Raw genomic sequence first — 17553 nt, forward strand, 5'->3', positions numbered from 1 at the left:
TATAGCAACACTTCTCAGATGCCTCCAATCTCTTCTGTTCCGGTTTACCCACAGTCCATGTTTCACTACCATACAATGCTGTACTCCAGACGCACATTTTCAGAAATTGTTTCCTCAAATTATTTCTTATGTTTGACACTAATAGACTTCTCTTGGCCGGGAAAGCACTTTTTGCAATTTCTAGTCTACTTGTGATGTTCTTACTCCGTCCGTCATTGTTTTCTTTTATTGTCTAGGTAACAAAATTCTTTAAATGATCTACTTCGTGGCCATTAATCCCACTCCATTCATTTCTGCTACTTCTAATTACTTTCGTTTTTCTTCGATTTGCTCTCAATCCATACTCTGTACACATTAGACTGTTCATTCCATTCTGGAGATCCTGTAATTCCTCTTCACTTTTATTCAGGATAGCAATGTCATCATCAAACCGAATCATTGATATCCTTCCACCTTGAATTTTTATTCCACCACTAAACCTTTCTTTTGTTTCCATCATTGCTTCTTCGATGTGCAGATTCAGCAGTATGGGTGAAAGACTACATCCATGTCTCACACCGTTTTCAATATTAGCTCTTCGTTCTTGTTCATCCACTCTTATAATTCCCTCTTGGTTCTTGTACCCGTCTCTCCCTATAGCTTACCCCTATGTTTCTCAGAATTTCGAACATCTTCCACCATTTTACATTGTCAAACGCTTTTTTCAGGTCGACAAATCCTATGAACGTATCTTCATTTTCCTTTACTCTTGCTTCCTTTTCAAAAGCCAAACTGTACGTCTAACACATCCTCAGTATCTTTTCCCATTCTTCTGTATCTTATTCTTGTCAGCAACGTGGATGAACGAGCTGTTAAGCATATTGTGCGATAATTACCGCACCTGTCAACTCTTTCAGTCTTCGGAATCGTATGGATGATATTTTTCCGAAAGTCAGATGGTTTATCGCTAGACTCATACTTTTTACACACCAACGTGAATAGTCGGGTTTTTTTTTTTTTTTTTTTTTTGCAACTTCCCCCAATGAATTTAGAAATTCTGATGCAATGTTATCTATTCGTTCTACCTTAGCTGATCTTATGTCCTCCAGAGCTCTTTTAAATTCTGATTCTAGTACTGCATCATCTATCTCTTCTAAATCGACTCCGGTTTCTTCTTCTAACGCATTAGACTAATCTTCCCCGTCATAGAGGCTTTCAATGTATTCTTTCCACATATCTGTTCTCTGCTTTGCATTTAACAGTAGAATTCCCATTCCACTCTTAATGTTACCACCCTTGCTTTTAATGTCAATGGAGGTGGTTTTGACTTTCCTGTATGCTGCTTCTTTCGTTCGAACAATCCTTTCTTTTTCGATTTCTTCACATTTTTAATGCAGCCATTTCGTCTGACCTTCCCAGGAATTCCTACTTATTTCATTCCTCAGCGACTTGTATTTCTGTATTCCTGAGTTTCCCAGAACATTTTTGTTCTTCCTCCTTTCATCGATCAATTGAAGTGTTTCTTCTGTTACCCATGGTTTCTTCACAGTTACCTCCCTTGTACGTATTTTTTTTTCTTTTCGAACTTCTGTAATGGCCCTTTTTAGATAAGTCCATTCATCTTCAACTGTACTGTCTGCTGAACTACTCCTTATTGTAGTATCTATAGCCGTTGTGGGTTTCAAGCATATATTGTCATTCCTTAGTACTTCAGTATCCCACTTCTTTGCATATTGATCCTCTGACTAATGTCTTAATCTTCAGCCTACTCCTCATCAGTACTCTGTTGTGACCTGAGTCTATATGTGCTTGTGGGTGCGCCTTAAGATCCAGTATCTCATTTCAGAATATCTCTCTGGCCATGATGTAACGTAACTGAAATCTTCCCATATCACCCGGCCTTTTCAAGCGTACCTCCTCCTTGTGATTCTTGAACAGATATTTCGCGATTAGTAGCTGAAATTTATTACAGAACTCAATTAGCCTTTCTGCTCTTTCGTTCCTACTCCCAAGCCCAGATCCTCCTTTAACCTTTTCTTCTATTTCTTCCCCTAAAACTGCATTCCAGTCCCACATGACTATTACATTTTCACCTCCATTTATGTAATGTGTTACCCTTTCAATATTCTCTTATACTTTCTCTGTCTCTTCACCTTCAGCTTGCGACGTCGGCCACATACCTGATCTATCGATGTCGTTTCTGCTTTGCTGTCGTTTCTGGTAAGAACAATCCTACCAGTGAAACGTTCACTTCAATACACTCTCTGCCCTACCTCTTTAATCATAACGAATCCCACTGCTAATACATCAGGCAACGGCCATTCCGCAGTGGCTACACCGGTTCCCGTGAGATCACCGAAGTTAAGCGCCGTCGGGCGTGGTCGGCACTTGGATGGGTGACCATCAGGGCCGCCTTGGGCTGTTGCCGTTTTTCGGGGCACACTCAGCCTCGTGATGCCATTTGAGGAGCTACTAGACCGAATAGTAGCAGTTTCGGTCAAGAATACCATCATAACGACCGGGAGAGCGGTGGGCTGACCCCACGCCCATCCTATCCGCATCCTACACTGAGGATGACACGGCGGTCGGATGGTCCCGGTAGCCCACTCGTGGCCTGAAGACGGAGTGCTTTCTTTACTGCTGATACATCATTTACTGCTGCTGATATTATCCTATCCTCACCTGACCAGAAATCCTTGTCTTCTTTCCATTATGCTTCACTGGATACTACTATATCTAGACTGAGCCTTTGCATTTCCCTTTTCATATTTTCTAATTTCCCTACCACGTTCAAACTTCAGACATACCATGCCCCGACTCGTAGAACATTATTCTTTCCTCGATTATTCATTCTTTTTCTCGTGGTCACCTCCCCCTTGGCAATCCCCTTCCAGAGATCAGAGTGGGGGACTATTCCGAAATCTTTTGCCAATAGAGAGATCATCATGGCACTTTTTCAGTTCCAGGCTACATGTCCTGTGGATGCACATCATGTGTCTTTAATGCAGTTGTTTCCATTTCCTTCCGCATGCTCATACCGTTGATCATTGCTGATTCTTCCACGTTTAGGGGCAGTTTCCCACACCAAGAACATGAGAGTGCTCTGAACCTCTGTCTGCTCCTCCACCCTCTTGAAAAGGCCATTGGCAGAATGAGAGTGACTTCTTATGCTGGAAGTCTTCGGCCGCCAATGATAATTATTAATCAAAATTCAAGTAGTGGAGGGATTCGTACCCACAACGTTTCGATTTCTAATCCATTTCAGCATTTTATCGTTTGTTACAGTTTGTTAATGAGTTCATAAAAAGGAACTTTTACCGGACTCCGTAGGAAATTAAACCAACGTTGAAGTGTGTTACTCTTCGCAATTCGCAGTCGCATAGTTTTTCCTCAAATATTCCTGCCTTTATAAATGCATTTTGTACTGCTTCTTTCAGGTATTTCCCTAACATAGTTCATTTTGCTACTTGGTAGTGGGATTGCGGAACTGGGATCTCCGGTGTTTTCGTCTGACAGATGGATTAGCATTTTAAGTGAACTCGGGATTAATATTCCATGTCAGAGGCCTATCAGACAACTTGTTACTCTGACTGCAATATCGGCTCACCCTTCATTCATATTTATGGAACAGCCCGATGTTACTGTTAGATTCGGAAGAGTATTTCGTGAGAGGCGGATGGCAAACTGATTTGGGATGTTCATTGATTGCGTTAATTCCATCAATTAATAGTGAGTTTCTATGTCAGTAATTAATTCTAAAACTTTTTAGACCGAAAGACATATAAATTTACCTGTAAAATGGAAAAGAAAAAAAAAAGGACTTAAACGCTTACCTAACAGAATGGAAAAGAACAGAAAAGAAACTACACGGCCGTGTATATTATTAAATAGCTAACCAGTTGACGACGCGCACTACTCGTTCAGTTTGCAAAGAACATTTTGGTTTTCAGTGTTTCATATCATTGTTGCCCAAATGCAAAAATTTAAGTTGATGGCATAATCTATTCCATCGCCGATTGACGAAGTCATCTTTCCGATACATGGATTAACTTTTAATTCAATTTTAGGAAAAGTTTATGGACTCTTCAACTATCGTTGACTTTCTTTGTCTGTTATTCGTTAAATAGGCACCTGCTTTTTACGACAAACACGAATCTGCTCCCCCGGCGGAAATAATGTTCAGCCATCTTTTGGTCACGCATGTGTGTGGCTACGCCATGATGCGAGTGAATAGTGAAAACAATCGAGTGCGAGCGAGAATAAGTAGGTTTTGAATCTTTATTGTCGCTTGTTTATTGATTTCACATTAAGTACTACTTCTTGATAATGGAATGACTATGGAAATAAGTCATGGAATCGGATTCTAGCTCTGACAACAATCTGAAGAGAAGCCTAGTAGAAACACGTTTGTAAACAGCAAAGAACATAGTCTAGTTAAAATGTGGCTGGACATGAAATCAGGACTCATTGAACGATGCGGTATTTCTTGGGAAACAGATTTTAGTAAATTTATTCATTGAAGATAGTACCCCTCATTGCTGCAGTGAAACGATGTTTTCGTGTGAGATAACACATTGTGTCTCCTAAATGGTCCTCGCTTTTGGACAAAGACATGCACTTGTTAATATTCGTGAATGGAAATATGATTCCCTGTGATTTAAGATTGCTATCTAAATAAGTGTGAAACTAAATGATTACATAATTAAACTTTTTTATTTATCTTCTACGTCCTACCTAAAATTCCCCAACGAAAAATTTCTATATAAGCAATGGTTAGTTCTTCTTTTCACCACTTCCATTACATAAGGTTTCCTATCAAGAGTTAACCATTAAAACGATTAGTGAAGTCAATTTCATCATTAATATAAATTTAATTTACAGCCTACACTTGCGAAATTAATTGCAGCTTCACCAGCTGGCAGTAGAGGATGGTTAGCAATGGAGATAACTTAAAAATACCAAAAGAAAAATTGGAAAATATAAAAGAAACGTATAGAGAAATTGTAAAGCGGTGGTCGCAGAAAATATGTTTTCGTTTACGTGAATTGAAGCATAATAGGATAGAAACAGAAAATATAATTATTAAACTATTAAGTATTTTCTCTGGTTCAGACGGGCATTGGTTTATTATTTCAGAATTCAGCTCTTGAGATTTACAAGAGGCACTCTACAGAGCTGTAACGGACGCACTTTGATCAGATTAATATTTTCAGTGATTTATAGGCAAGAAAGGTCCTGACAGCCACAAAACTTGTCGACTGTGATCTACGTTAACATTCCTGCAGCGTTAGGAGGAAGAGGAAGATGACTTATGGTACGAGAATATGATAGGTGAGGAAACAGTTGCATTTCAATATTCTAGAAACATTGGAAGAATAGTAAGAGAGTACGGTGAAAAAAATTCAAACGTTGCCAAGACAAAGTTCATTCCTACAGTCTAGACGTCAGCTGCGCAAATAATCGACGTAGCTGAGTAAATGTTGACTACAATTAGTTTGAAAAATAAGCCCTTTATGATATTTACGTTAGTTTAAGGTTGACGTGTGAAGAGAAAAAGACTAATATGGAATTGTTAACTGGGCGACCGCCAACTACGAACAACAGCTCATGTAGCCGGCTGCAGTGGCCGAGTGGTTCTAGGCGCTACATTCTGGAACCGCGTGACCGGTACGGTCGCAGGTTCGAATCCTGCCTCGGGCATGGGTGTGTGTGATGTCCTTAGGTTAGTTAGGGGACTGATGACCTCAGAAGGTAAGCCCCATAGTACTCAGAGCCAACAGCCCATGTCTACCCTGCGTGTGAAACTTTAGTTTTGTCTTAAGTGTAGTGACTGTATTCAGTGTATATGTATATTATGCTGTCATGTGAATGTGAAACTGCAATGCTCGTTTCGAATAGTATCAAGGGAATCGCCGGGTATGTTTCATCCCACAGACGAATTATCATCAGTCCCACATGCTCCATCTTCATGAGACACTGCACAAATATTTATTAATTTAGTTACGGACATTAGTGCAAACTCTGGTTATCGGTAATTTCACGCAACTACCATGCCGAAGCTGGATGTGCAATCACCGCCGAATTTGGTACCGACTGTCACTCATAATGTGTCATACTGTCCTATGGTCCTTATGGACTGGGATATTTTTACGACTACTGTTCTTATTTCGTGTTACGAGTGGTGACCCATTTCTTGTAGACTGGTTAAAGAGCCCGCGTGACGCATAACGCATAGGGCAGTTTCATTCAAGCGTGTTCGCGAGCAAAACCAAATACGGTAAGTAATGTTTGCCAGTTAGTCCGCTTGCGTTGATTCCATAGAGGTGACTGGCCCGTGGACACCCCTTCGCTACCACGATTTGCGGCAGCGTTGGAGGAACGCGAGACCCATGGTATCAGTTGTGCACCATCTACAGTGCTGGAATGCGAGCAGAGGGCTCTTTTAGGAGGCTACTAGGATTCTGACAAGCGTTTTTAACTACAGTCTAGTTTATGCACACGACGTAGGTAAAATATTACTCCTTGCATTTTCCCATAACAACGTCAGGTATTCAAATACTACAGCCGGCCGCGGTGGTCTTGCGGTTCTAGGCGCTGCAGTCCGGAACCGCGGGACTGCTACGGTGGCAGGTTCGAATCCTGCCTCGGGCATGGATGTGTGCGATGTCCATAGGTTAGTTAGGTTTAAGTAGTTCGCAGTTCTAGGGGACAGATGACCTAAGATGTTAAGTCCCATAGTGTTCAGAGCCATTTGAGCCAAATACTACAGGGTGCCCTTAATTCGAATTCCAATTTCAAAATGCTGTAGAAACAGAACAAATTTTCAGAATGACGTCAGATTTGAATTGCGTGTTTTTGACGCAGAGGGAAACTTCATGGAATAAAAAGGATCAAGAAAAATTTTACTCTTATGTGGCGCTGCAAGCCCCTAAGCGTGAAGAGGATCGGCTTCAAATGACTGAGAATCGCAATACGACGGCTGTGATTTTAGTTGCTCATTACACGATCCGTACCGTTAAATGTGCATGACTGCATAAGCTTGGTAGTTAACAGTGACTGCACTGTTAGTTAAGTATGATCATCCACTAGGGCAAGGTCGTTTCACATGGGGAAGAAAAAATCGGATTTTAATCGTCATGGCACTAAAAACAGCATAAAAGGAAATAGCATAAAAAGTCAAATGACATCGCTTTCTAACTGTCATGGGACTGATGCAAGACATGTTCAGTATGATATCCACCGGTTTCAGCCACAATCTGCAGTTGCGAAACAGCTTGTTCCACAACAGACTGGAGTGTCTCGGGGGTCATTTAAGAATGCGTTGCGCAGTACGTCTCTTAAATTCAGCTACATTCGTAGCAGGAGCACTCCATAAAACATCCTCCAGATAACTAGAAGTCACACGTATTAAGGTCAGGTTATCTGGACAGCCAGGAAATGATTCTTGATGATTCTGGCATTTCCGAAATGCCACTGCAGCAGCCTCTCCACTGGCTGTGCATTACGTGGAGGAGCATCATTTTGCATAAAAATGATCCTACCCATACATCCACGCGTTTGAAGAGTTGGAATGGCGTTGGTGCGCGAAAGATTCTCAACAGCGCTTACCAGAGACGGTACAGATAACAGGATTCCAAGAACTCAGCTCCTTGAAAAAATACGGCTCTACGACGAACAATGGCATCAACCCACATCAAACGGTCATACTTGCAGAATGGTGCCGATTGAAGCGCGTGAGGATATTCCGATGTCCATATTCTGCAGCCCTGCGTATCGATGTGTCTTTGGAGATGGGCTTCATCTGACCATAGTATGTTCTATGACCATTCATTGTCTACTTCCATGCGAGCATGAAATTCCAGGGAGAACGTTTGTCTCGCTGTCAGGCGAGATGGAATAATCTCCTGACCATGGGTGTTATTGTATGGATAACGACACACGATGTTTGGCAGTCTTTTAAGACGTTCGGGCGATTTTCTGTGAACTGCATGTTTGCACACCACCATTCGGCCCTCCCTGTAATGCTGTGCCAATCTGGAACTTCCTGGCAGATTAAAACTACCTACCGGACCGAGACTCGATCTCGGGAACCTTCGCTTTCTGCGGGTAGATAAGTGCTCTACCAACTCAGCTACATAACCTTACTTCCGCCAGTACCTCAAACTTAACAAAATGTCTTCTGTGGAATTTGGAAGGCAGGAGACGAGGTAGTGATGGAAGTAAGGCTGTGAGGACGGGCCGTGCTTGGGTAGCTCAGTTGTTAGCCGGCACGGAGCTCAGTGTGTACGGTCAGAGGGTTAGTCGACCTCCGTAAGAAAAAAAAACCTGAGTAAAAGGATCATCAATGAACTTGAACGGTTGCCATGGGACGTCCGCCCTGAGCAAATTCAACGAACAAAATGACATTAAAAAAAAGAAGGTACACCATCTGCCCGGGAAAGGCAAAGGACCCGAGTTCAAGTGTCGCTCCGACACACAATTTTAATCTTCCAGCAAGTCCCATATCAGCGCACACTTCGGTGCAGAGTGAATATTTCATTCTGTGGCCATATCTTCGACAGACATCGGATCATCAGCTTTCCTCCTTCTCCACGCAGCACTTCAAAAGAATCTGTCTTTTCTAATTTTGTAATCATTTTCTCCAGACTGATGACCACGCCGTCTGGTCTCCTTCCCCAAACAACCAACCAATCAATTGTTGGTTGGTCTTTCTTTATTCTAACTTCTAAGATCAGAAGCTGAGCCATATTGCCTCGTGTGTTCCTGCATTTAGCCGGAACCAAAACCGAACTTTCTCCAAGTATGCTTGTACCATTGATTCCCTTCTATAGACAGCTTGCGGTGATACGTCGTAACGATGATTTTATTGATACAGTATTTCGATAAACTCTCCCCCGCAAACAGCTGCCACTTTGGTCCTGCGAATATCGTATTGTTCTTGAAATCGGGGGCTGTTTACCCGTCGCTGCATCCTCAAACCAGATGGACCTGTTTATGTTACCCTATAGGATGTTAATAAATCTAATTCGGGAACATCTTTCCAGCTTAGGTCTTCCAGGTCTGGATGTTTGTTCTTGCAGTGGCACATCAGGCACTTCCTCTTCCGATTCCATAATACTGTCTTCAACTGATATTCTGGTAACATACAAATTCACACATACACGTGCGCGCACACACACATACACACACACACACACACACACACACATTTCAGCTCCTGCACTCTCTTGCCTCATGTAGCCTTTCTGTCTATTCTTCCGTCTTTCACTAATCCTTTCCTTACTCGCAACTGGTTTTCCATTTCAGGTCTTCATGAACCTGCTTCTCTTTTGTATCAAGGTTTCTTTAAATTTGTTGCTAGCAGTTTGAATCATTAGTAAACCAACGCAGGTTCCCACAGATTTGAAATTTTCTCCTACCATTCTTGCTTTGTCATTTCGTAATTTCTTTCGATCTCATTTCGTAATTCCTTCTCCCTGCCTCATTGGCTGCGTGTTATTTCATTTTTTTATTCCGTCAGCTAAACGTAATACCTCGTGTGCCTTAGCGGCTTTTCACTAGGCCTCGTCCTTTGCCCAATTTTTCTTCTGCTGCCTTCTCTATTACTGTTACTAGCCATTCATCTTCTATTTGTTGTATTCTGCCTTTCAGTAATATTTTTTACCCTATTTATTACTAACGCTCTCGTATTCCAGCACGGAGAAGATACGGTTCAAAATAGACTATCGTACATCAAGGGTCTTTGTCTGAAGAGGTCTTCCTTAGGAATACGTGCGAGCCAACCTAAGGCAAGTGTAATATACTGCCAAGTAAGTCTGTCCGGAGCCGGCAGATATTGGATTTCTGATGGCTTTGATGCAGAAGATATTTCGATCTCCTGAAGCATCTTATATGATATTTTCTAGCTAAAAGCAGAGAACGCAATAAACATATAAAGCAAATATTTGACCTGCGTATCCGAATGAGACATTCTGAACTAAATTTACGGCCTGTGTTTCTAATGAATCTGAATTGTCGGCTATATGAACTAATATTTTACATGTTCAACGTTCAGTAACGTATTTCACCACGAACATGACCCAGTCTATACTGCAACTAGATACTTTTTTTTCTCTCTGTACAGAGTTATGTCATCTATTCTGCTGTCGTTCACTTTCATTTTAATGTTTTTCATTTTTTTTTTGTATTTACGTTACTTATATGTTTGGTTTACCCAAAATCTCTTTTATAAAGCTGTAAATACCCACTTACCTCAATCAGTTCAAGGTGTTGGGAGAGGAGATTAATAAAAAAAATTGGGAAAAGTTCATGTGTACTACACAGTCTATCTCCACCCTTCCCCTCCTCCAGTTGTGTACAAATCATAAGAAACAGTCAGAAAATTTGAGTGATTGTTCAACTTACTATTCACATTGGTCTGCATGACGATTATGTCGTTAAACCGTTATCCTTTGGGTGAATTCCAGAACTTTGTCGTATTGCTGTGGATTCGTATTAATATCTTCTAGTATCGTCACCCACGATGGTTTTCTTCTAGTAAGCAACTGCACGCATTTTGGATTTCAATCAAGTCGCCATAGGCGTCCACGTGTCATTGTATTTGTTCGAGAATGAAGCATTGCTTCGACTAGATTTCTTTTCTTCTTCAAAACGTCCTGGAGTATGTCTTAAACATCTGATATAGAGTTTATGCTTGTAACAATACAAGTATCATTACCATTTTGTGTAAACTGTTTCATTTTAACACGGTATCTTTATAATATTTACTTTTTGGACCGTCTGACTACAACTGAACGAAACAATTCTTGTGCCATACGGATTTTGCCTTATTCTCTGCAAGGCATCATCAGTGGTCTGGACTATGTTCATATTTTTACTATTTATTTTACATTTTGGGGCAATGTACCGATAGATTATAAACAGTTCTGGTGGTTGGTTTTTGTTGTGATGTAGGAATATTGTAAATTCTACTATAGGTACATTGCCCCAAACGTAAACTAAACAGTGAGAATATGTACATATACCAGGCCACGGAAGATGCCTTCTAGAGAATAAAAGTGAAACGCATATGGCACAAAAATTGTTTCATTTATCTGTAGTCAGACGCTCGAAAAAGTAAAAAATATCAGTATACAGTAATATTGCACGCAACTTAGGAAGACAGGAGTACAAAAGTTGAATGTGTTTCATTTTAATAATATAAATTTTTTTCCATAAATTGTTATTATGAGAATCGGCCGTGCACAGATGGAACACAATAGAAGACAGTGACGTATTAGAGCGTGCAAGGTATTCTTATTCCATCTAGCGTTAGCTAGACACTTACGGTACTGCCACCAGACAGATAAATGCGAAATATAAAACTGTAGGTATATTTTGTTGAACTTTACTGTTTAAATAATGACTTGTGTATTGTTATATATATTTTGTAAAACTGTTTTCATCATTGTAATTTTATTACCTATGTAAATATGAATGTACAGGGTCATGACATAATCAGTAGGAACTTCTGCTGGAAGAGTTTTGGCGACAGAATTACCATCTCTGTAATCACTAGAACATTTTCAAGGTGGAAGTCGAGGAAAGTCACGAGTTACGTGTGCAGTAGCAAACACGTATAGTACGTTTTGGTGGACAAAACTGAACTAGTGTTGTCCACCCGTGGCTTTTACAACCTCGGGTGGACAAGATAAAGTTTCTACTATTAAATCTTCAGTGTTTTAAGCAGCTCTTATCCAAGAAAGAAGAGGGGGGGGGGGCTATATATTTTTATGGGCCAGTTTGAAATTGTTTTGTGCTAGCTTACGGCAGGCATTAGACTGCAGCAGGATTTATTGTGCTGGTCTGGCATGATGATGGAAAGTACTGCGATGTGTAGCCACAATTAAAAGCTGCAAAATTCATCATACTATAGCAGTTCTGGTAAGAGGCTATAAAGAGTGCTCACCATATTTTTTTATTGGTGCAATTCAGTGTAATGTAAAGTTCATGATCTTTTCTCATTTTTTATAAAGATGTATGAGCTGGTGATACTGAAACGTCCCCTTAAAAAATTTATACACGACTGTGCTTAAACTGAAACACAATATTTTTATATTTTTGGCGCAACGCAATCTGACTTCCAAAAATCCGTAAGAAAGAATGGCCCTGACTAACATTAACCTATACGTTTCACAAATCACTTACCTCACAAAAATCTTCGTTACTCAAGCTACTGCAATACTGCGAGCGCCACTACTGCCAGCTAAATAAAAGATTCAAACTACTGAAGGCATTAACTACTGATAAGCATAGTTATCAAATGAAAGATTTTGATAGAGAACAAACAATGTATTGACTTAACAGTCATAATATGTATAGCAGTTCATGACATCCAGTCTAACAAATTTCAAAACTCCGCCATCTCTCTCCCCACGTCCACCACTGCTGGTGGCTCATCTCCAACTGCGCAACGCTACGCGCTGTTAGCATCCAGCTGCCGCTGCCCAACACTACAAATGCAGACGACAGTGGAAACCAGCCACAGACTGCACACGGCACAGCCAGTGATTTTCATACAGAGCGCTACGTGGTGGCGGCGTTACCAATACAAGAACCTAAACAGCCTACTTACAATACATTTAACGTTTTCTAAATTTCTGTTACTGGCCTGATTGAGTAAAAACCGTAGCGTTACCGATTAATTTTACAAGATGTGTGATTTTAGAGATTACAACAAATTGGAAGCAGTGTTGCAGAAGAAAACATCAGAAGGTACTGAATACTTTTTCCTACCTGCAACAGATAATTATTGTAATGGAATTTCATTCTACTCGATTTCATAAATTTATTTCCTTGTTTAATGAAAGTGTAATCACATTATTGTAGGCCCGTTTCGACATAAATTGTAATGTTTCAGTAATAATACCTAGCACATTTCCGTAATGTATGATCAGATGTTTTACCGTGGTAAGGAAGTAATGTTTACTAGTTATACTACTTACAAAAACACCACCACTGTAGATAAGCATCGTCAATGCTTATCAGGTTATCTTAACTGACTTTTTCACAGTACAATTGTTTGTAAGCGAATCAGATTTACTGTAGTGGTGTTTTACACAGTAATCACTTTCCCTCTAGTTAATTCAGTACTTATATATTATTCACGTTGGTCATTTGCTGTGCAAATCGTCATTCAAAGTGTTGCCTGTTAATATTTGTACTCTCCTCTTCAGTGTTTCTAAATAACGTTAGTTTATCGTTTCTTTTAATTAAAATTCTCTTTGTGTGGTACGATACAACCTCTCCATGCTAGAGAGATCAGTAAACTAAGTGCTTATTACTTAAAACACGCGAGTGGCCACCCACCAACCTTTACCAGTCAAATCGCCGCTCACGGTCAATTATAATAGGTGAATACGTATCTGTAGTAGGATAAATCTGGTTGGAGCATCGCATGCTACACTGCGACTTGCTACACGACGTTGATGCACTACGGCTGCACATCCACTACTGCATACTGCCTGCCGACCAATGATTGTACGAATGCACATATATTTTCTATAGTTGTTAGTTCAATCTGCCACATCAGTTACGCCGATAAAGTCGCTCATACGCCAGAAAAAAGAATCTGTTTCGGACCTGTAATTACGAACACAGTACGAATTATACATCATTTGTGGTCTACCTCATTTACGACGTAGTGTGTCACATCAATTAAAAACTTTCTAGACGAAGCGGAAACACTAGCTTTTTCTTCTTTTAACTATCCTGAACGACCAGGCCATTCCTCAGAGATCACTAGTGCAACGAGGGTAAGTAACTTTCGGTTACTCCATTCTATACTAATAATAAATCTGTTGAATTGTCGTCTTTGATTAAAGACGGTTTTCCAAAAGTGCTAGACAAATTTGCATAGGGCTTTAACGTGAAACTTGAACATAGCTTGGAGCACCATATGTGCTTGGTTTCATGAAAATCGGACGACGGGAAAAAATATTGTAAAAGACTGTCTTACCCATACCAGTGTTACAATTATGAAAGTAACTAACCCGCTGAACCGATTTCGATGAAATTTGGTATGCAGATAGCTTGAACACCGAGGAAGAACATACGCCGTTTCAGGAAGTGTGTAGCCCAAAGCAATACTGATTTTAAGCGTATGACCCGAATTAGGCAAAAACTTTTATTTTATTTTTTTGTATATTTTTCATATATTTTTTGAGTCATCCGTCTTCTAACTGTTTTCATGCGGCGTCCAACAAATTATTGTCTTGTACCAAGATTTTCGTCTGAGAGTATCAGCTACAACGTATGTCCGCAACCATTTGATAGATGTATCCAAATCTCCGTCTTCCCAAGAAGTTTGTACCATCTACAGCTCCCTTTCTTACCATAGAAGTTACTCCCTGATGTCTCAATAGACGTCGTATCATCTGGGCCCTTCTTGTTGTCAGTGCCTTCCATATATTCCTATCACGCCGATTCTGCGGAGAACGTTATCAGTCCACCCAATTTTCAGATTTGTTCTGTAGCACCAGATCCTTTGTGCTTCGAGGCTGTTCTGTTCTGGTTTTCTCACAGTCAGTAATCCACTATCATACAATGCCATGCTCTAGACATACGTTCTCAGACATTTTCTCCTAAAATTAAGGCTAGTGTTTGATACTAGTAGACTTCCTTTGGCCAGGAATGCCCTTTCTGCCAGTGCTATTCTATTTTTTTAAGTCTTCCTTACACCGTCCATCATGTGTTATTTTGCAGCGTAGGTAGCAGAATTACTTTATTTCATCTACTTCGTGATCCCCAATTAGGAACTTAATTTTTTCGGTGTACTTATTTCGCCTTCTTCTCATTACTTTCGTGTTTTTTTTTATTTACTGTCACTCCTTATTCTGTACTCATTAGACTGTCCATTTCATTCGACACATCGTGTAATTATTATTCAATTTCACCCAACACACCGTGTAATTATTCTTCACTTTCACTGAGGATATCTATGTCACCAGCGGATGTTACCACTGATATCCTTCCACCTTGACTTTTATTTCCGCTCTTGAAAAATATTACTATTTGAAAAAGCTGTTAGCTTTTGACTTTCGGTCTTTGTCATATTTGTGAAAAATTGTGTTATTGGTTGGTATGTACTACGTCATATAATTCAAAGTAACAGACACAGTGCTTACTTATAGAACGTGTTTGATACACACTTCCACGGTATTCGATCCATAATGTACACTCGTATAATATAGAGCTATTTGAATTATATGATATGTAGATTGAAGCCTAGATGGTGAATTGCTGAAGGCCAAAAACGTAGTATTGGTGGTAGCTAATTAGTATAATTGATGAAACCGTAAAAATGTGTTTAATGCTAAATAAAGTACTCAAGCTCATGGTCAAATAAAAAACAGAAAGTGGATCCACATCACGAGCAATGCTTACCCCAACAAGCAGACATATGAGGGCAGCAGGTGTTACTGCACGTATACGTATTGACCATCACTCATTATAAGAAACCTCCTGATATAACAGCCTAGCTGCAGATAACAGCTAACATTGAACTATTCACGTTTAGTTTCGTTGCTGAGCTCAATGGAGAAATAACTGATATCAGCTATTAACATGTCGGCGAGAAAGAGAGCCTATGAGTTTCGGCAGGTACGCCACATCCAGCCTAAGGCTCTCATTGGTAGTTAGATCCCACAAAGCTATAAGATTTCGAGGATGTTGATTGGTTCGGTTCACCCACTTTCCCAAATAGTCCCCAACAATTCTCTGCGGTATTAAAATCGACCCAGTCTGTGTGTGACAGGATACCTCATTGTTCGTCCAATCGAGGATGCACGGGTTCAGCCCTCTCAACATGGCTGGTATTTTTAGAGACGGAATGGTCCACAGCACGCTCATCATGTGGATGTAGAAGAGGGGATAATTCTTGGTCCACGAGAATGTTTAGATTAACACTAGTGTTTCGTTTTGCGGTAATATGAGGGAGTGGGTCAAGTTGCGAAAACCACCCACATTACGTCACACAACTATCTTTGACCTCAGCTACACACTGCAGTAAAAGTTAAAATGACTATTGTCGCTCATTAAAAGCTTTTCTTGCTGGCAATACTGGAATTCGTAAAATCTGAACATAACATTTTGACTGAAGGAATGTATTTCAAAATCTGGCTGCGAATGCAACTTGAAAGTGCCTATTTGGTTCCCTGTCGGCTTAAAAATTCGTAATGGCAGGAATACGGTCTGAATTATGCGCTGTAAGTCATTCAACTTATAAAGTGACAAACTGGCCCTAGAAAAACTCAATGTTCCTTTTTTTGTTATTTAATTTCGACTTACCTGTTACACAATGGAAACATCTTGTCTTGAAACTGCGTGGCATTTTCTGAGCCTTGACTACTAGCTACTGAGATGCGCTTAGTGAAGTGTGGGAAACAAAAAAAGAACCGTAAGAGATACTTAGTTCATATCAAATCTGAATAAGTGAAAATGATAACTCACATTTTGGAAAGGAATTTGGATGCGGACAATGGTTTGGGATAAATTATGGCACCAAATTTAGATTTTCTGATTACAAAAGTTCTGTATTGAAAAATCATCTCTTTCTTGGGCTTCAAAAATATCAATACACAAAGTATAGTTCTAGAGTAGGAAAACGTAAGTTGTCTTTAACATCAAATGAGTACTTTTCAAAAATGCAATTCATAAAAATGATATTACATCGTCGACAGTTATTCTTGCCCGCAATTTCAAATTGAAAATTATGCGTAGCTATTTACCTTTCCCTGTACTCAGGTCTCTGGATGTCTAAACCAAGAATGTGAAACTAGACTCCTGGAAATGGAAAAAAGAACACATTGACACCGGTGTGAAAGACCCACCATACTTGCTCCGGACACTGCGAGAGGGCTGTACAAGCAATGATCACACGCACGGCACAGCGGACACACCAGGAACCGCGCTGTTGGCCGTCGAATGGCGCTAGCTGCGAAGCATTTGTGCACCGCCGCCGTCAGTGTCAGCCAGTTTGCCGTGACATACGGAGCTCCATCGCAGTCTTTAACACTGGTAGCATGCCGTGACAGCGTGGATGTGAACCGTATGTGCAGTTGACGGACTTTGAGCGAGGGCGTATAGTGGGCATGCGGAGGGTCCGGGTGGACGTACCGCCGAATTGCTCAACACGTGGGGCGTGAGGTCTCCACAGTACATCGATGTTGTCGCCAGTGGTCGGCGGTAGGTGCACGTGCCCGTCGACCTGTGACCGGACCGCAGCGACGCACGGATGCACGCCAAGACCGTAGGATCCTACGCAGTGCCGTAGGGGACCGCACCGCCACTTCCCAGCAAATTAGGGACACTGTTGCTCCTGGGGTATCGGCGAGGACCATTCGCAACCGTCTCCATGAAGCTGGGCTACGGTCCCGCACACCGTTAGGCCGTCTTCCGCTCACGCCCCAACATCGTGCAGCCCGCCTCCAGTGGTGTCGCGCCAGGCGTGAATGGAGGGACGAATGGAGACGTGTCGTCTTCAGCAATGAGAGTCGCTTCTGCCTTGGTGCCAATGATGGTCGTATGAGTGTTTGG

At 40.9% G+C, this 17553-nt stretch overlaps 1 long non-coding RNA gene and 1 pseudogene across 1 annotated transcript in view; one reads left to right on the forward strand and one right to left on the reverse strand.

Moving 5' to 3' along the window:
• Positions 1-17553, reverse strand: part of LOC126312899 (uncharacterized) — a 779944-nt gene that overhangs the window by 122235 nt on the left and 640156 nt on the right. The gene's annotated exons all lie outside the window — the stretch shown is intronic.
• On the forward strand, positions 2290-2407 carry LOC126288722 (5S ribosomal RNA; annotated as a pseudogene).

The sequence above is a fragment of the Schistocerca gregaria genome, chromosome 1 (assembly GCF_023897955.1).
Source record: "Schistocerca gregaria isolate iqSchGreg1 chromosome 1, iqSchGreg1.2, whole genome shotgun sequence".
NCBI classification, from domain to species: Eukaryota; Metazoa; Arthropoda; class Insecta; order Orthoptera; family Acrididae; genus Schistocerca; species Schistocerca gregaria.